General features: G+C 33.3%; 1 long non-coding RNA gene across 4 annotated transcripts; it reads right to left on the bottom strand.

Annotated features, from left to right (window-relative positions):
• Positions 1 to 390: 390 nt before the first annotated feature.
• LOC137654988 (uncharacterized) lies at positions 391 to 13,122 on the bottom strand. Of its 4 annotated transcripts, none has more exons than XR_011046774.1 (6): positions 13,088 to 13,122; positions 4,893 to 5,053; positions 3,524 to 3,614; positions 3,183 to 3,327; positions 1,294 to 1,403; positions 391 to 563 (listed from the first exon to the last, which is right to left on the bottom strand). It is a non-coding gene; the product is annotated as an uncharacterized lncRNA (long non-coding RNA). The 4 variants fall into 4 exon arrangements; XR_011046772.1 differs by having other exon boundaries at positions 399 to 563; positions 1,302 to 1,403; XR_011046775.1 differs by having other exon boundaries at positions 400 to 563; positions 1,302 to 1,403; positions 3,233 to 3,327.
• Between the last annotated feature and the right edge of the window lie 7,926 nt (positions 13,123 to 21,048).

Consider the following 21,048-nt stretch of genomic DNA (forward strand, 5'->3'; position numbering starts at 1 on the left):
AGATATGCAGTGTGGATAAATCGTAACTAGTCAAGACAAGAACTGTGTCTTACGTTCTTTTGTGCTTTGCTAATGACACCTGTCAAGGAGTCACACGATAATGAGTCTGGTCAAGCGCTGAGAATCTAACAAACTTAACAGCACAAGAGAAATGCAACAGATGGAATAAATGTCCTCTACGTCCTGCTATAAATTTCTCTTCAGAGATTAAATCATTGAAGAGAAATTATAGCAGGACGTAGGTGTCGAAGAAAGTAAAAAATAGGAAGTGCGTAGTAGGAGGAAGTTAAATGCCGTTAGTAGGAGGAAGTTAAATACCGTTTATCTCATGGTATGTTATTTATTATATAAATGTTATATTTTGTTATGAAATTAAATTGATTTATTATATACCTCGCATAATTATTTTATTTACCCTTTAATTTTGTACTACAATTTTCTCTTGGCCTTACTTCTTCTTTCCTACCGTTCTAGCGTGCTTCTTACAACAAGAGACCAATTAAAATTGTCATATCTTATTACTCTTCTTGTCTCCCATATGAAGTTCCTCGTGACAACCATAACTGAAAGAAAAATTCTAGGTTTAGTTATATTGGTTATAGATTGGTATATATCTATTTATCTAAAAATCAATTGTCATAGATATTAAACTTTCATTCTAGTTGAATATTAGATTAAATCATACTTTGAAAACTAGTTGATTTCCACAAATTTAGTTTATATAATTTACCTTGCAGTATATTTTAGGAACGTATCATACTACTATATCCATTCTAACACAAATCGTGCAAGATTTGCACGAGGCTGCAATCGGAATTTAAGGCAGTAATAGTTTAAAAATGCTATTATATTACTTGGTTGTAAATACGTTATATACTCGAATGAGAGTACTTAAAAGGATAGGGAAGCTACCAATCCTTCAACAATTCACCAGCAAACACTCTTTTACCCCTAACCTAAATGGCACAAATCCATTAAGTTTTCATTGTGCTTTACTTGATATATATGCATTAATTAATAACTTGCCAATATATAAAGCTATATTGGTAACTAAATACCTATCCAACATAAACGTTAAAGTTTCCCAATTTTCTTATTGCAAACATTAAATTACCAGCAATTTACATCCCACAAACTCCCACATATTAAAACTGTAAATGCTTTCTTAATTTATCTGCATGTGCTACTTGTAGTTTTAAATTCCGTATTAAAGAATAAAAGCTTAATTTTATAAATTCTTAAATGCACCATTGAAATGTTAGCCAGTTTTTAATCAATGACATTCCACAATACCTTAATACCTTAATAGTCTTCTTTTATTGGTGAAAGATAAAGATTCCTCTGGTACAAAATACTGGGCTTATTTCCGTATAAAGCTCCTCTCATTAAGGTCGCCTTGATACCTGGAAAAAGAATAGAACATTGATGCGCGCATACAGGTTATTACGCAAAATATCCAATAAGCCTTTAAAAGTTAATTTTTAAAGATTAATTAGCAATGAGGACTAATATACATTGAACAATTTCATACACGCCAAGATATTTTATATAGGTATGCAATACAATATTCACTTGCATTTACCATTGTTTTTAAATATCCTTATATAACCTGTTACTTTCTATTCAACTTCCTTACACAAACTAGTAAAAAAAAAAAAGTACCTAATTAACACAAACTACTTGCTCTAGTATGAAGCTGAAATATTCAACTCAGATAATAATGAGACACTTTAAAGAATTTTCATTAGTTCTATATATAAAATTCTTAAAAGAACACTTAGTGTGTCTTCAATTGATAATAGGCTCCTTGATATCAATTGATAATAGGCTCCTTGATAGTAAAGAGTGAAACCCTTTAAAATCGAAATGCAACAAGTTTCAATTCTCATCCTCACCGATTTGAAAAACTATACGAGCTACGAACTACAATTAAAATTAAACGAGCTTTATTAACAGATTTTTAATACAAAGCATTTACACCTACTAAATTTACCCTACGGCAACAAAAGTGAAAATTAACGAAAATTCACCATGAATCGAAATACATCAGTTAAGGTCTAAGTAAAAAAGCTCCTGTGCTAAGACCTAAATCAGCCTCAAAAGGCACAAGATATATAGTCAAGAACATCATAGAAAACAAATACCTTAACACTTCAGGAATGTAAAAATAATTTAATTAGTGTAAAAATAATTTATCTACCAAAATCTCATGAGATTCAAACCGATTCATGTAGAGATCTGCAAACTTAAAATAAAAACAAGAATTTAAAAAATTATATGAAACAAGTGTCGTTTGTAGAAGTGGATGAAAAAATATAAGCCTTTTTTTTTTGCCTATGTCAAATCTCAGTTAAATTATTTTAAGTCAAAATCCATAAAAGTCTAATTTGCCATGATTTAAAGTTTCTATACCAATTTAAGATTTTATTTCTTAATATCTAAATGTTAAAAGTTTTGCAGTTAAAAGTTTTGCATTATAAAATTTGACAAACTACCAGACAAGAAATTCTAAAAAAACACTTTTGTAGCAATATGAAAAATACTGAGAATACAAACTTTATGCTTGAAAAAAAATAAATCTATAGTACAATAAGATTAAACCTGTCTAATAATTGTGTAAGGAAAAAAATCCATACTTATTTCTGGAAACAGTAATAAGTTAAACTGTTCAAGGGAAGAGTTTAGAAATTCATTCGCGAAAAGGTCACCAAAAACTGCTTAACATTAAAACTAATGAAAATTTCAAATCGACGAGTTTTGTAGGAACGTTAACCAGACTTCTCAACCTAAACCGCTGCTGATAAAAACTAGCCAAAATCAGTATTCACAATAACGTAACCACATAAAGAAACCAAGCATATAAGAAGAGAGAATACCAGAAGAAAACCAAGATCGCAAAGGAAGAAAACTTGAGGAAAACTCAGTACGATAAGACCAGAAGACAACGTAATCTGCAGAATAATTGACAAGTAGGACTTTATAACAAGACTAGAATAATCTGCTCAAAGAAACTACAGAAAAGGGCAAAGAGGGATAAGATGAAAACTTTATGAAAAAATAAGATTGAAAAATCAGTAAAAAATCAAATAGGAATATGGATACTTAATTTATTCTTAAACACCTACAGTAATTTGTAATGAGAAGAAAGTGTTTTTGCTACAATAAAAGTTTATGGCATTTACATTTTTGTAGTATTTTCTTTGATTTGTTACCTGGTCACCTCGTTCCTGACCTTTAAATCTGTAGCTTTACTGTTGGCATTTTGAGGTTCAGCCTGTTTGTAATTCCTTTTTTTTTTCTTAAGCTTTAAACTAGTTTCCAATACATCTGGAAGAAATCAAAGCATATAGTGTACAAATAAGATCTTGACTAGTGCTGACTTTGCTAGAAGTAGGACTACTCTACCTTATTATCATCAAGAAACATTTGTTATACTAATAAATCTTCTCACTTTGGATTTAAAGTTTTAATAAAAAAATATGAATTTTTCCTTTGTATATTTCAAATATAATTACCAAATTACCTTTCAAGAGGTGTAGTCTAATTTTCCTTCTACCCATTGAAAAACCGTAGTTTCAAGAATTCTTTAGCATGAAGCTGAACATCTGAACAATCTGAAAAAAGTTATATTCAAAATCTCAACAAGCACGCTACACACTAACAATGTCACAAGCAAGCTACACACATTCCCAATCTTACAGGCAAGCTATACACATTCCCAATCTTACAGGCAAGATACACACATTCCCAATCTTACAAGATACACACATTCCCAATCTTACAAGATACACACATTCCCAATCTTACACGCAAGATACACACATTCCCAATCTTACACGCAAGCTACACACATTCCCAATCTTACAAGATATACACATTCCCAATCTTACAAGATATACACATTCCCAATCTTACAAGATATACACATTAACAATTTTACACGCAAGCTATACGCATTCACTATCATATAAGCTATACATATTCACAATCTCACGCACATCAAAGAATTAGCACAAATTTTATCTTTTGCTGGGAGGGCATTCGTTATATGCCTAATCTTTCCTTGAGTGACAGGCAGATATCTTTAACGGCTAGAAATTAAGAATTCAAAATGCTAAAGTAACTAGCATCTATAATATAGAACAAATGCAGCCGTTTGGAGTCTACTGCAATATGATGGCCTCAGACAGTCTTTATGTCTGGGGTTTGGCCGGTTTTCATCACGCTGGCCTGTATGGATTGGCAAGAAAACCAACAGTAAAAGTTTCATAAATCTTGTTTTCGTTCTACCTGCAATTTGAATATTTGGTTTTTTTCTATAGTAGACAATTTATAGATTTCAGGTGCATTTAAATTTCACCAAAATAACTACCCATCAAGATTAACTTATTCCGAGAATTATGCACTAGTAACTAAAGAAACATATGTTTCCAATATAAAAGCTTTTACATACATACATACATACACCAAGGCACTTCCCCCAATTTTGGGGAGTAGCTGACATCAACAAAAACAAAAATACAAAAATATAAAAGGGGAAATCTTTTGAAAATTCTTTTACAAGACTGCAAAATTTCATACTTGAGCCGGGTACCTAATGAATATTCAATATTATATACGCTTTCGTCTCTAATGTATTAGATTTTCGTATTACTGTACCACCTCACATTGAAGTTACGGCCAAGCAATCAAGAAATTTTATAACTAATAATAATACATTTTATAACTTCTAGTAAATTTTCAACCAGGAATAACTTCTCCCACTTAACTCATGCCAAATTATAATTCCCAATTTAAACGATAACTAATTTTCAGGTTTTAAAGTTTAATTTGAACACACTTTTGCACAATAGCCATGAAGCCAAACTAAGATCAAGTAAAGTCTTGTCTACCTACCAGTACTGAAGATTTTGAATGTGGGTCAATTCCCAAGTAGATATACTTTTAATCAATTTACTCCACTTCAGCTGAATGAAATTTTAAAACTTCTCTGGTTCGGCGTAGTGTTAATCGTTCAAGCTTCAGCACCTCATTCAGTAAGGTCATTACAAATCTGGAAAAGGAAATTCTATAGTGCGCGCAAGTATTTCAGCCACTAAAGGGACTTCATTTGAAGTCATTCATTACCAGCAAGAATACCCTGATTATTTTCATGTTTATCATAAAATGTTTTTAAAGTAATAACGACATTATTAAAATACTAAATTCCTAATACATCTTGGTGCAAATATATCCTATTAAATGTTTTCAAAAAATCTTTATTTTGCTTACCCACTTAAACTGCATGACTAGCACCTGGTAAAAACACCTGGTAAAAAACACCAAATTACTTGTGCATGAAGCTTCATGAATAATTTTCACTGAAAATTTTAAGCCAAAGGGATGTATTTATAAACTTTACACAAGCTAAAGGCACTACATTAATGCCAATTCCATATCAATCACTTTTTGCATCAAATTTCAAAAAAGTTCATTCACAATAACATCCTCATTCTGCGGAAACTTCTATACATCTTTGTCAGTATAAAAAATGGAACTTTATTTGCTGATTCCAGTAACTAGTATCTGCTAATACAAGATGTGAAGCTATCAAAGTCAATTGTAATAATTCGACAGGAAAACAAATACATTAGAAAGATAATTCGAGAAATTTATTAAAATACAGTAAATTTTAAACATTGTACGTCCCTCTTGGAGACTACTTCGTGTGATTTGAGTAATGCTGGTACTGAAGGAGAAAGTGGGGGAAAAAGGGTTGTTGCAGAACATCCGGTTAAGTTGTGCATAAACATTTGAACATTCGTAATAGGTTAAAATACCAGGTAATGATTAAAGACATACAAAAAGAAAAGAACAGCTGGCAACCTTGAAAACCAACCCATGGGCAGTAACTCCTATTCAGTCTCCCCCCACAAAAAAAAAAAAAAAAAGCTTTAAATGAGAAATACTAATTTTAGCCAAATGATACGGAAGTTATGCCCCAGCCCCCCATCAACCAATGCCTACAGAGGAAAATGGCAAACTAACCATCACATCCTGTTCTTAAAGAAAATTCCAGTTGTACTAGTAATTACAGGATCATTAAACCTCAAAAGATGTATTTTTTCATTGCCTTTAAAAGTATAATAGTGCAGGAAAATTATTATTGCAAATTAAAATCCTTCCAAATAGAAACAAGCAAAATTACCAGGATTTCTTGCAAAATCCTTAACAAGTGTGTAACCAAGTAACTAAACCATTTTCAGTAAACTTTTACATTTGTGTAACCAGTCACCGAACCTTCACGTTTGTGAAACCTAGTCACTAAACCTTCACAAGTGTAAGCAAGTCGCTAAACAAGTCCGTGAACCTTCACAAGTGTAATCAGTCCGTAACCCTTAACATTTGTGTGACCAGTTACTAAACGTTCACATTTGTGTAACCAGAGTCACTAAGCCTTCACATTTGTGTAACCAGAGTCACTAAGCCTTCACATTTGTGTAACCAGAGTCACTAAGCCTTCACATTTGTGTAACCAGAGTCACTAAGCCTTCACATTTTTTTAACCAGTCACTAAACCTTCACATTTTTGTAACCAGAGTCACTAAACCTTCACATTTGTGTAACCAATCACTAAACCTTCACATTTGTGTGACCAGTTACTAAACGTTCACATTTGTGTAACCAGAGTCACTAAACCTTCACATTTGGGTAACCAGTCACGAAACATTCACATTTGTGAAAGTCACTAAACCTTGACATTTGTGTAACCAGTCACCCTATGGTAGTCACTAAACACACATTTGTTTAACCTAGTCACTAAACAAACATTCGTGTAACCAGAGTCAGTAAACCTTCACATTTGAGTGACCAGAGTCAGTAAACCTTCACATTTCTTTACCAGAGTCTGCAAACATTCACATTTGTGTAACCAGTCAGAAAACCTTCACAGAGTCAGTAAACCTTCACATTTGTGTAACCAGAGTCAGCAAACCTTCACATTTGTGTAATTAGAGTTAGCATTGACATTGTGCTTAGTGGAGAGTGGCCTTGAGTCTTTTAATCGTGAAGTTCAAGTAAGGAGGAAACTTTTTTTAGAAAAGAAAATGGCGAACATTAATATGGAAGAACCGTTCCACTATATTTATGAAATTTTGTAGAAGTGAAAATACGCCCGGTTACAGATTTTTTAATTCTTGTCTGGTTGATATCATCATCAGGTCAAGCCTTGACCAAATGAAAAATAAATCCGTAATAAACCTGAAACAGCAACAAAATATTATACGTACAGAGAAATTTTAAATAGATCCTTGCAAAGGCATAGAGTGTACAGTGAAAATGTTTATGTACCAGACTATATGCGAATTGCCTTCACGAGATTACGTTTAATGTCCCACGACCTACGAATAGAGACGGGAAGGTGGAGTAGAACCCCCAAGGGAGTTGCGAGTGTGTAATTGTGATTCACAGACAGTACAGAATGAAGTGCATGTCCTAATTGAATGTACAATGTCACGATCGCAGAGGCAGAAATTTAGTAATCTTAGTTATACGAAGATAGACGCACTGTTTGGAGAAAAAAAAAAAAAACACGTAATTGACCTGTGCCAGTATATATTTGAATATTAAAGATTTATAACTGGATATTTGTTTTGTTTTGGTGTTGATGTATGAGGGGTTTGTTGTGATGGTTGATTAATAGACTTATATTTCTTTATGGAAGAAAATATAATTTTTCTGGACAAAATATTTTATAATGTAATGGGGAAGATGTACATTTATTACAGAATAAAACACACTGTTTTGTGTAAACTGAATATATGTATTGTACTACAATGTATATAAAGTTTTGTCAAGAAAAATAATAATACCCAGTCTCCAAACCTTCACATTTGTGTAACCAGTCTCCAAACCTTCACATTTGTGTAACCAGTCTCCAAACCTTCACATTTGTGTAACCAGTCTCCAAACCTTCACATTTGTGTAACCAGTCTCCAAACCTTCACATTTGTGTAACCAGTCTCCAAACCTTCACATTTGTGTAACCAGTCTCCAAACCTTCACATTTGTGTAACCAGTCACTAAACCTTAACATTTGTGTAACCAGTCCAAGCCCTTCACATTTGTGTAACCAGTCACAAGCCCTTCACATTTGTGTAACCAGTCACAAGCCTTCACATTTGTGTAACCAGAGTCCGTAAACTATCTGTGTAACCAGAGTCACTAAACCTTAACATTTGAGCAACGAGTCACTAAACCTTAACATTTGTGTAACCATGTCACTAGCCCTTCACATTTATGTAACCAAGTCACTAGCCCTTCACATTTATGTAACCAAGTCACTAGCCCTTCATATTTGTGTAACCAAGTCACTAGCCCTTCATATTTGTGTAACCAAGTCACTAGCCCTTCATATTTGTGTAACCAAGTCACTAGCCCTTCATATTTGTGTAACCAAGTCACTAGCCCTTCACATTTGTGTAACCAAGTCACTAGCCCTTCACATTTGTGTAACCAAGTCACTAAACCTTCACATTTGTGTAACCAAGTCACTAAACCTTCACATTTGTGTAACCAAAGTCACTAAACCTTCACATTTGTGTAACCAAAAGAGGTAATAGTATAGAACACCACGCTCTCCATTTACTCCAATATAATGTAATCCTGCAGTTCTCACCTTCTTGCACAGTAATTAGGTAGTTATTTAAATTCTGGGAAAGCAATAATTAGCAAGATATGTTGAAGAGGGGAGAAGGGGTTATAAAAAGAAAATAGCTGTTCCCTCACTAAACGACATGGAACTGACGTCAACATAGTCAACCAAACAGATCGTGATGCCAGCGTACATAAACAGAAGTTCGTGATGCCAGCGTACATTTGATATACTGTATATTCAAAATATACTTAATCAAGAATTGTGATTACTCAAAAGTGTCACTATTGGTAAATTGCATATTCTAAGGACACTTGAGTAATTAATCCATTTTTAATTAAGTTTATTTTGAATATACAGTAAATCAAATGTACGCTGGTATCACGAACTTCTGTTTATGTACGCTGGCATCACTAACTTCTGTTTATGTACGCTGGAATCACGAACTTCTGTTTGGTTGACGATGTTGACATGTCAGTTCCAAGTAGTTTAGTGAGGAAACCGAGCTATTTTCTTTTTATAACCCCTTCCCCCTCTTCAACATATCCTGCTAATTATTGCTTTCCCAGAATTTGAATAACTACCTAATTACTGTGCAAGAAGGTGAGAACTGCAGGATTACATTATATTGGAGTAAATGGAGAGCGTGGTGTTCTATACTATTACTCCAAAAGTTACTAAACCTTCACATTTGTGTAACCAAAAGTCACTAAACCTTCTCATTTGTGTAACCAAAAGTCATTAACGTTCACATTTGTATGACCAAAGTCACTAAACGTTCACATTTGTATAACCAAAAGTCACTAAACCTTCACATTTGTATAAGCAAGTCACTAAACCTTCACATTTGTATAACCAAAAGTCACTAAACCTTCACATTTGTATAACCAAACGTCATTAAACCTTCACATTTGTATAACCAAAAGTCACTAAACCTTCACATTTGTGTAACCAGAGTCCGTAAACTATCTGTGTAACCAGAGTCCGTAAACTATCTGTGTAACCAGAGTCCGTAAACTATCTGTGTAACCAGAGTCCGTAAACTATGTGTAACCAGAGTCCGTAAACCTTAACATTTGAGCAACCAGTAACTAAACCTTGAGATTTGTGTAACCAAGTCACTAGCCCTTCACATTTATGTAACCAAGTCACTAGCCCTTCACATTTGTATAACCAAGTCACTAGCCCTTCACAATTGTGTAACCAGAGTCACTAAACCTTCACATTTGTGTAACCAGAGTCAATAAACCTTCACATATGTGTAACCAAAGTCAATAAACCTTGACATTTGTGTAACCAAAGTCAATAAACCTTGACATTTGTGTAACCAAAGTCAATAAACCTTGACATTTGTGTAACCAAAGTCAATAAACCTTGACATTTGTGTAACCAAAGTCAACAAACCTTGACATTTGTGTAACCAAAGTCAACAAACCTTGACATTTGTGTAACCAAAGTCAATAAACCTTCACATTTGTGTAACCAAATGTCAAACCTTCTCATTTGTGTAACCTAAAGTCACTAAACCTCATTTGTGTAAACAAAAGTCACTAAACCTTCACATTTGTGTAACCAAAAGTCACTAAACCTTCACATTTGTGTAACCAAAAGTCACTAAACCTTCACATATGTGTAACCAAGAGTCACTAAACCTTCACATATGTGTAACCAAGAGTCACTAAACCTTCACATTTGTGTAACCAAGAGTCACTAAACCTTCACATTTGTGTAACCAAAGTCAATAAACCTTCACATTTGTGTAACCAATAGTCAAACCTTCTCATTTGTGTAACCTAAAGTCACTAAACCTTATTTGTGTAACCAAAAGTCACTAAACCTTATTTGTGTAACCAAAAGTCACTTAACATTATTTGTGTAACCAAAAGTCACTAAACCTTCTCATTTGTGGAACCAAAAGTCACTAAACCTTTACATTTGTGTAACCAAAAGTCACTAAACCTTCTCATTTGTGTAACCAAAAGTCAATAAACCTTCTCATTTGTGTAACCTAAAGTTACTAAACCTTATTTGAGTAACCAAAAGTCACTAAACCTTCACATTTGTGTAACCAAAAGTCACTAAACCTTCACATTTGTGAAACCAAAGTCACTAAACCTTCACATTTGTGAAACCAAAGTCACTAAACCTTCACATTTGTGAAACCAAAGTCACTAAACCTTCACATTTATATAGCCAAAAGTCACTAAACCTTTACATTTATATAGCCAAAAGTCACTAAACCTTCTCATTTGTATAACCAAAGTCACCAAACCTTCACATTTGTATAACCAAAGTCACTAAACCTTCTCATTTGTATAACCAAAGTCACTAAACCTTCTCATTTGTATAACCAAAGTCACTAAACCTTCTCATTTGTATAACCAAAGTCACTAAACCTTCTCATTTGTGTAACCAAAAGTCACTAAACCTTCTCATTTGTGTAACCAAAAGTCAATAAACCTTCACATTTGTATAACCAAAGTCAATAAACCTTCACATTTGTATAACCAGAGTCACCAAACCTTCTCATTTGTGTAACCAAAGGCACTAAACCTTCACATTTGTGTAACCAAAAGTCACTAAACCTTCTCATTTGTGTAACCAAAAGTCACCAAACCTTCTCCCTAAACCTTCACATTTGTATAACCAGAGTCAATAAACCTTCACATTTGTATAACCAAAGTCAATAAACCTTCACATTTGTATAACCAAAGTCACCAAACCTTCTCATTTGTGTAACCAAAGGCACTAAACTTTCACATTTGTGTAACCAGTGTCACTAAACCTTCACATTTGTGTAACCAAAAGTCACTAAACCTTCTCATTTGTGTAACCAAAAGTCACTAAACCTTCTCATTTGTGTAACCAAAAGTCACTAAACTTTCACATTTGTGTAACCAGTCACTAAACCTTCTCATTTGTGTAACCAAAGTCACCAAACCTTCACATTTGTGTAACCAAAAGTCACTAAACCTTCACATTTGTGTAACCAAGTCAATAAACCTTCTCATTTGTGTAACTAGTGTCACTAAACCTTCACATTTGTGTAACCAAAGTCACTAAACCTTCACATTTGTATAACCAAAGTCACTAAACCTTCTCATTTGTATTACCAAAGTCACTAAACCTTCACATTTGTATAACCAAAGTCACTAAACCTTCACATTTGTGTAACCAAAAGTCACAACCTTCACATCTGTAACCAAGTTACTAAACCTTCACATTTGTGTAACCAAAGTCACTAAACCTTCACAAGTTTATGAGTTTAGTTTATAACCCAACTGCTGTGTAATCTTAAGATTTCAGATTAACTTTTAAAAGTTGCCAAGTTTGAAGGCAAAGTGGGCGTTCGTAACTTTAATGAAAATGTAATGCGTGAATTAAGTTTGAAATTAGAGAATATTTATTTTAGTGCAAGTTCGTCGAGATTGAGGTCTTAATGCTCGTCGATTTAAGGTATTTTTTATCGTAATCAACATCGAAAAAGCGTAGCAGCAGCAATATGAAATTAGTACCGAAGTCAATGTACATACTTTTTAAGAAAGTGCACTAAAGTGAAAGTATGTTGGGTTACAGATTGATAAATTGAAATGTAAAAGTTTGATTCCTGTCCCTGTATAGACCTAAACCTCAGAGCATGTGTAACAAAACGTTTTATCAACATCACTAGATTCACTTAACCTTCAATCACATCAGCTGCGATAGAAAACCAGCCAATTTTAAGATAAAAATCATTGAAAAAAAAAAAAAAAACCAGATGCACAAGAAAACTTCTACCTTTACATTTTTTATTTTTTCATAAAATAGAAATAAGCTATGTTCACGATAGCTCAAAATAACCATCGATACATAGAAAACTTTTACGCAAAAAATTCAAAGTAAATTAGTGTAATCTGCAGTGATTGAATAATATATCAATTAAATTTTTCTCCTTTCCATTGTAAATTTTATGGTGCAAATGAAAACACTTAGATACTGTAGTTTTAAAAGCTACCCAATGAATTCCACTTCCAAAAATACTCGATGTTAACAAACAGTTGCACGAAAATGTTTTCCCCAGTTTTGCAATACAACGAATGTTATCCAAGCTTCACGTGATATACCAAAAGCTTCAAAATAGAAAACTTTTATAGTATAAAAGTTAATGCTTTAAACGCGTAAATTCTCCAAATCTCACGGCAAAGCCCAGTTAAGCAGTCAAAGAATACTTTTAAAATGTACGTGATAAAATTTGTACCATATAAATGGACGTTAAATCCCTTTTCAAGAAATGGAGGACTCGCAAGCGGAAGTACGAGGAACTTTGCTAAAATTATGAAACTTTGGTAGTTTAACGCTAAATCAGCATAAGCATCAAATTTGCAACACCAGTAATACGTGTAATACTTTGAATGTGAGAAAGAAACCCCGTGAATGTAAAGTGCATTACAATAAATCTTTAAAAAGAATACTTGCATATAATATCCACGATTGATGTTCACATCCTCAGCCCCATAACATAAATGGCTCAGATAAGTCTGAAGGTTCAGAATGTAGAACTTTGAAAATCAAGGAAGCAGAAATTGCTGTTCTGTCGTCCTTGGAGACAGGTAGCTCCATCTGTATTTGGTCTTCATGACCATTATTGCTTATGCAAATCCTAACTTATTTTCTTTTTTAAAGAATTGTCCATTGGAAGTCATTTTATTGATACTGAAGAACATAGTTTTATCAAAATTATTGCAAAATTTCAACTCTAATTAAATCATTAAAAAATTTTCTACTCTATACTTAGGACAAAAAAATTATCGAATTTTAAATATTTTCAAGTCTTTCGTGAATAGCAGGATAACACTAATTGCACAAGTGAAAAGAAAGAGGAAAGAAAATAAAAATATGGCACAAATGAAGTGAATCACTTGGCAAGATCTAGTCTCTTATCTAGTATATTACTCTCTTATCTAGTATATCTTGCCATTTGCCTCAAAATGCATGGGATACAAGTATCATTTCAATAATTGCAATACTCGTGTGGAGCGATAAAAAAAAAACTGTATATTCTAGTATTCTATTCAGGTAAAGTGCATTGGGCATGGCTCAATTTGTCACTAAAATAAATTGCTAAACCAGCAATAAAGGTCACTTTGCTCACCTGCATGTGGTAAGAATAGTCATTAACCCTTTATTTGCGGGCAGGTAGACCTAAGCCGTGTGGGATACAGCACATTTTTTCGCCATTCTTAAAAGTCACATGAACACACCTGTTAGAGATACGTTATGCCACATGGTTTTAGCCAATAGGAGCACACTTCAAATCTGAGCATGGAAAATTACAGCATGCTTGTATTTGCACATGTAATACAAAAGCCAAAAGGAGCCAGTGTCTGCTCAAACCCTTCTAGTTCCAACATCTGTCAAAAATTGATTCTGGTGTCTTCCAGCCTAGAATAATTACATAATACTGGAAAAGAAACAAAATACGAATTAGTCATGCATATCCTTCACTATCTAACCTCGGTATAATAATAGTATCTATTTAGATATTAAATATCAGCGACGTGTTACTTAATGCCTCACTTAAACCAGCAAACAAAATTAATCAATAATTTAGACCTACTGTAAATAAAGTTATCCTATTCCTTATGACGTTCTGAAGGCGCAATATTCTGAATAAAAGTAGTGATTTCGTAATCAAAATTTATACTTCTGATAGAATATGTTACGAAAACATCTGAATAGGGTCTGTCTCTATATATTTTGAAAGCAATCATAACTTATTCCTATAAAAAAAACAAAAATTCTTCAGCTTCGCCCTCAATATCGAAAGGAGGAGAATGTAATTTCATCGAAATTCGGGCTAGTTATTATACAACTACGCCCAAGAACTCAGAATTCCTTCATATGGCATATTCCACTTACCGGAGTAGCTAAAACTCCCTCAGCTGCGATTGGTTTAGGCATCTATAGACACACACACACACACACACACACACACACCGTAAACAAACCAGTCAATTATTCCTTCGAATAATTTCCATTATACTTGAAATGTAACAAAATGCAAAATACAGTCGTATACTGGAGACTCTTCAATATATAAGCTCAATAAAATAATAGTATTTATTTGAATAATAAGTAGAAGTAACGTGTTACTCAATACCTCACTCAAACAAGCAAACAGAATTCGTCAGTCATTTAGCGAAGGTTTAAAGTTCATCCTACTCCTATGAGTAACTAAAATGTATCCATCTGATAGAATATGTTTTTGAAACATCTTATAAGGGACTGTATCTACATATTTTTAAAAAATAAATATACATCGCTAAAATCCTTAAAAAAATCATTAAGTCCGTCCCATAGAGTATTTATAAGCGATTTTATGGAAATTCGGGCAAGGTTTTCGAACAGCTTATAAACCTCCGGAACTTTCTCATGGCGGGATATTCTAGTGCTCTGATTGGCTGTATCTTCTCAGTTGTGATTGGTTATTGCCTTTGTTTACAAATTCACGCATCCATCATCGTAGCCAAAACCAAGTTAATTATTCCTTTAAAAATTACGCATTTATTTAGCTTACGCATTTGAACAAGATCAATTATCTATTTTGTTAGTAAATTAGAATCCTTTGAATTATTTTCCATACGAATTGAAATTTCTAAACCTTAACTTGTCTATAACAAGTATAGGTATTTTACCTCTACACATTTGAATTCATTCATGAAATACTTGCGTGACGTCACGCACAGCCACCAATCACAGCAGAGGACGAACCGGCCAATGAGACGCCAGATATTTCCCGCCAAGGAAACACCTTAGGTGAGAGGGTTCTTTTGGTTTATGAGCTAGTGTTGGCAAACGAGTTAAATTCACACGAGATATTTCGTTATTTTATTGTCTTGAGTTTTTTTGAAAAAGATTGTTTTTTACGTCATGATATACCTAAAATATTAAATTACGATGACATGTATCCTGACGAAGATAATGATTTGGTAATGATCTATTCAATTACATTATACCTGAAAGTAACAAAATATGAACTAAAATCACGTAGTTCTTTCACTATTAAACTCGACCTGATGATAGTATTTATCACGTGACACTGAATACTTCACTCAAAGCAAGCAACGAGTATTTGGACACCGCTGCAAAATTCATCCTACTCATTATGACGTCACAGAGACGTATTTTCTTAATATAGATGGATAGAAGATTTGGAAATCAGAAATTGTCCCTCCAGTAAAATATGTAATGATAACATTGCATAAATAGCTGTTTTATATGTTAGGAAGAAATATATCTCTAATTCATAAAAAAAAACTCTTTAGCTCCTTTCCTTAATAGCTAGAACGTTTCAATGTAAATTTCATGAAAATCAGGGAACTCTCTTAACAATATATTCCAGTATTCTGATTGGCTATATTTTCCTTAGCTGTGATTGGTGATTGCTTTCGCTTACTACAACTTTACAGACAAACATACGCACATATGATATCGTAGCCAGAACAGAGTTAAGCATTCCTTCGAATATGACGTATTCATTTAAGCTATACCCTTCTACAAGATTCATTATCTATTTATTATTAAATTAATAACAATTTTAGGTTTATTTCCATATTTTTTTTATTTTTAAGTCATAATTAATCTATAATAAGTATAGGTATTTTACCCTTACCCACTGAATTCATTCATAAAAATACGATTGCGTGACGTCACAATAGCTACCAATCAGAGCCAAGAAAGAATCAGCCAATAAGATGCCACAGATTTCCTGCTAAAAACTTACAAGATGAGAGGGTTCCTTTTATTTATGGCCTGCTGTTGACGAACGAGTCAAATTCCTGCAAAATTTCGTTCAGTGTGATTACGATTTAGACAGTAAATCTTCGGAATTACCTCTTGACGGGATATTCCAGTCCCCTGATTAGCTATAACTTCCTCAATTGTGATTGGTAATTGCCTTCACTTAATACAGCTGAGCAGACGCACACGCGCACATTCAACATCGTAGCCAAATCACAGTCAAGTATTCCTTCGAATATGACGTATTTATCTAACTTATACCCTTTAATAAGGTTTATTATCTATTTATTATCTAAGTAATAACTTTTATTAGTTTATTTCCATGATTATTGTAATTTTTAAGTCATAATTTATCTGCAAGAAGTATAGGTTTCTTACCCCTACCTAGTTACATTCATTCATAAAAATATGCTTATATGACGTCACATACAATAACCAATCAGAGCTGAGAAAGAATCAGCCAATGAGACGAAAGATATTTCCCGCTAAAATGCATAAGGCGAGAGTTTCTTTTGTTTATGGGCTGCTGTTGGCGAAAGAGTAAATTCAGGCGAGGAATTTTATTTAAACGCTCTAGCTAAAAGGACAGAGGGGGGAGGGGAGGATGGATGCTGGTTGGCTGGTTCGTTCCTCTGGTTTATTCATGTTTATTATGTATGAGCTGCTGTTTACGGACGAATTAAATGTATGCAAGTGATTTTATTCAACCGTTGTAACCGAGTTTTTTTTTTACCATAATTTCATATTTATACATATAACAATGGTATATAAATAGTCAGAGAATAATATTTTGTTATAACTTTTAGATATCATTCAAGTGGTTATCAATTTCAGACTTTCCCTTCAGTAATCAATGACACTTTTCTTTTAGGGAGTGAGAAGCGAACACGAATTTTATGTAACTATTTATTACTATTAATATTTTTATCATACTCATTATCATTTTGAATATTTTGTGAGATTAGATTGAGAATTTTTAGTTCATATTTATTGATTTTATTACAAACAACTATCTCAAGTAGGAAGTCCCAAAAGATTACATTAGTATATAGCAATGTATAGACCTGAATTTGATTTTTGTTTGTAGTTATGAACATTATTAAAACAATGACTTAAATACAGAAGTGGTCCTAGCGGAAAAATTCACATTCAAAATTTCATTTTGCCACGGCTGAAAACCAAATTGAGAATAGGCTTCTTGGTTTTTTTTTTCTTTCCTTCATAAACTGAAATCATTGAACTGTTAAAAATCAAAACGGCATCAGCAAGACTGATTGTTGAATAGGGCTACTTGTAAAAATTTCAGTTTTCAACACTTATATTACTTACCTAACCTAAGCTAGTAAAGTCCATGCCTCCCTAAGGGGTGCGTCCACTGTTAAAAGCCAAAAACATTAATTATTACTTAAATGTTATTATCATTATTATCATTATTACTTGCTTAGCTACAATCCTAGTTGGAAAAGCAAGATGCTATAAGACCAGGGGCACCAACAGGGAAAATAGCCCAGTGATGAAAGGATACAAGGAAAAATACTATTTTAAGAACAATGACATTTAAATAAATATTCCTTATGTAAGCTATGAAAACTTTAACAAAACAAGAGGAAGAGAAACGAGATCGAATAGTGTGCCCGAGTGTACCCTCAAGCAAGAGAACTCTAACCCAAGACAGTGGAAGACCACGGTACAGAAGCTATGGTACTACCCGAGACTATAGAACAATGTTTTTATTTTGGAGTGTCCTTCTCCTAGAAGAGCTGCTTACCATAGCTAGAGAGTCTCTTCTACCTTTACCAAGAGGGAAGTAGCCACTGGACAATTACAGTGCAGTAGTTAACCCTTTGGGTTAAGAAGAATTGTTTGGTAATCTCGGTGTTGTCAGGTGAATCAGGACAGAGGAGAATTTATAAAGAATAGACCAGACTATTCGGTGTATGTGTAGGCAAAGGGAAAGTAAACCGTAACTAGAGAGAAGGATCTAATGCAGTACTGTCTGGCCAGTCAGAGGACCACATAACTCTCTAGTGGTAGTATCTCAACGGGTACCAGGCTGGTGCCCCAGTCAACCTACTACCTTGTATCACTGGATTTCCATAATGTTAATATGTTATTTGTATCATTACTCTGGTGATTCTATTTAAATTTTATTGGAATTGTACAAAAATTACTTTTTATGAATGGAAAATTTCATTTTCCCTTTTTTTTCAATTTTCTCATAAAATATTGCATTGAAGTTAATGATAATTGCCATGAATAATGCTAATTGATGTGTGGAAACATTACTTAGAGGAATATTATTTATCTTTTTTTTTTATTTCCTTGATATTTTTTTTAAACTTTGAAAATTATATAAAATTTTAAATAACTTAGAAATTAAATTCCTTGAGCCAAATTTTTGAATTTTCATTTTTCTTTCCAACACTGTCTTTGGATTTGAAATATTTTTGTAAATTATGAAGAAAAATAGTTTTTAATGTTAAATATAAAGCCGAGATATCGGCCATCAAAGTTTTACAAGAACATGATGAAAAATATCACAATATTACCGTTAAATGCTCTTTCTATTATCAATGATAATTAAAAACTAATTTCAATTACTGTAGAAATAACCAAAAGGGTACCTGACACTTGCACGCATTCGTGGCACGCACTGGCATGCATTGATGCGCGAACTCGCGTGAACGAGCCGTGAAAATGTCGTGAACAGTGCGGGAACTCGCGTGCCAGAGCGTACCAATGCGTGCCATGCGGACCCAAAACTTTGAAATGTTTAAAGTTTGTGGCACGCATTGGCACGCACTAAATGGCCGTGAACGATGCGCCAACTGGAGTGAACTGGAGTGAACAGTGCGGGAACTGGCGTGAACTGGAGTGAACGATGCGGGAAGTGGCGTGAACTTTATAATGAAGAGAAACAAAAAGGAAACGAAAATATTAATGAAAAGGAAAGAAAAATAAACCTAATGAATTTTTATATTTGCTGTTTTAATGTGAAAAAAAAATGATATCTTATTTCAAACTATTTCCATAACTTTATAATGAAGAGAAACAAAAAGGAAACGAAAAAATTAATGAAAAGGAAAGAAAAATAAACCGAATAAATTTTTATATTTGCTGTTTTAATGTGAAACAAAATTATATCTTATTTCAAACTATTTCTATAACTTTATAATGAAGAGAAACAAAAAGGAAACGAAAAAATTAATGAAAAGGAAAGAAAAATAAACCTAATAAATTTTCATATTTGCTGTTTTAATGTGAAAAAAAAATTATATCTTATTTCAAACTATTTTTATAACTTTATAATGAAGAGAAACAAAAAGGAAACGAAAAAATTAATGAAAAGGAAAGAAAAATAAACCTGATAAATTTTTATATTTGCTGTTTGAATGTAAAAATAAAATGGTCTTATTTCAAACTATTTCTATAACTTTATAATGAAGAGAAACAAAAAGGAAACGAAAAAATTAATGAAAAGGAAAGAAAAATAAACCTAATAATTGTTTATATTTGCTGTTTGAATGTAAAAATAAAATGATGTCTTATTTCATGCACACACTTATTTTCCTCTATTACCAATCAAGACCCAAAACTTTTGTTTTAAATAAAAATGAACTGAAAAATAAACCCAAGAAATTTTTAAGTTTGCTGTTTGAATGTAAAAATAAAATGATGTTTTATTTCATCAACATACTTATTCTTCTTTATTACCTTAAAATGAAGGGCAAAACAAATTTTTTCTGTTTGCTGTTTTAATGTAAAAATAAAATGATTTCTTATTTCAACACACTTTTTTCTCTATTACCTTAAAATCAACAGCCTAAAAACTTTTCATGTTTGCTGCTTTTAATGTTAAAATAAAATGCTTTCTTAATACTTGTACATATTTCATATCTGCTATTTATATGTAAATCAAATGCTTTCTTATTGAAATAAAAATAAAGGGCAACAAAAAATACAAACGAAAAAGATACGTTTCTTCTCCTCAATGCAATGGTGCCTCTGACAGAAAGCATTGTTGTCTCTTCCGAAGCCAATCCAAGAATGTCCTCGGGTTGGAGAAGCCCCGTTTTTATATGGAGTGGCCAATTCGTGAACTGGCGTGAACTGGCGTGAACGATGCGGAAACGATGCGGAATGATGAGTGAACTCGCGTGAACGTGTCGTGAACGATGCGCGAACTACGCGTGCCAATTCGTGCCATCGCGTGAACGTCGCGTGAACGTCGCGTGAACGTCGCGTGAACGATGCGCGAACTGGAGTGAACTGGTCGTGAACAGTGCGCGAAAAACACCAGTGCGTGCCAAAAAGTGGCACGCACTGGCGGGCATTAATGCGTGCCAGTGCGTGGCAAAAATGCGCGCAAGTGTCAGGCAGGCTAAACTTACCATATACCGTAGCTTTTTCCCAAGGCCCCCAACCATATTGCGTGGGAGTAATACTGACTGAAGGTGAGGGTATCAGGAGGTGCCACATACTACTTTGTCAAGTTCTGTCTTACAAGGGCTATCTTTTCCCTATACCTAGACAGGATTTTTCTTTTGCTTTTAGGCATGATAAGGATACCATTACAGCTCACTAGCACTATAAATAGCACGAAAAAAGTGACTACACTAAAAGAGCAAGGTATAATT

The sequence above is a fragment of the Palaemon carinicauda genome, chromosome 16 (assembly GCF_036898095.1).
Source record: "Palaemon carinicauda isolate YSFRI2023 chromosome 16, ASM3689809v2, whole genome shotgun sequence".
NCBI lineage: Eukaryota > Metazoa > Arthropoda > Malacostraca > Decapoda > Palaemonidae > Palaemon > Palaemon carinicauda.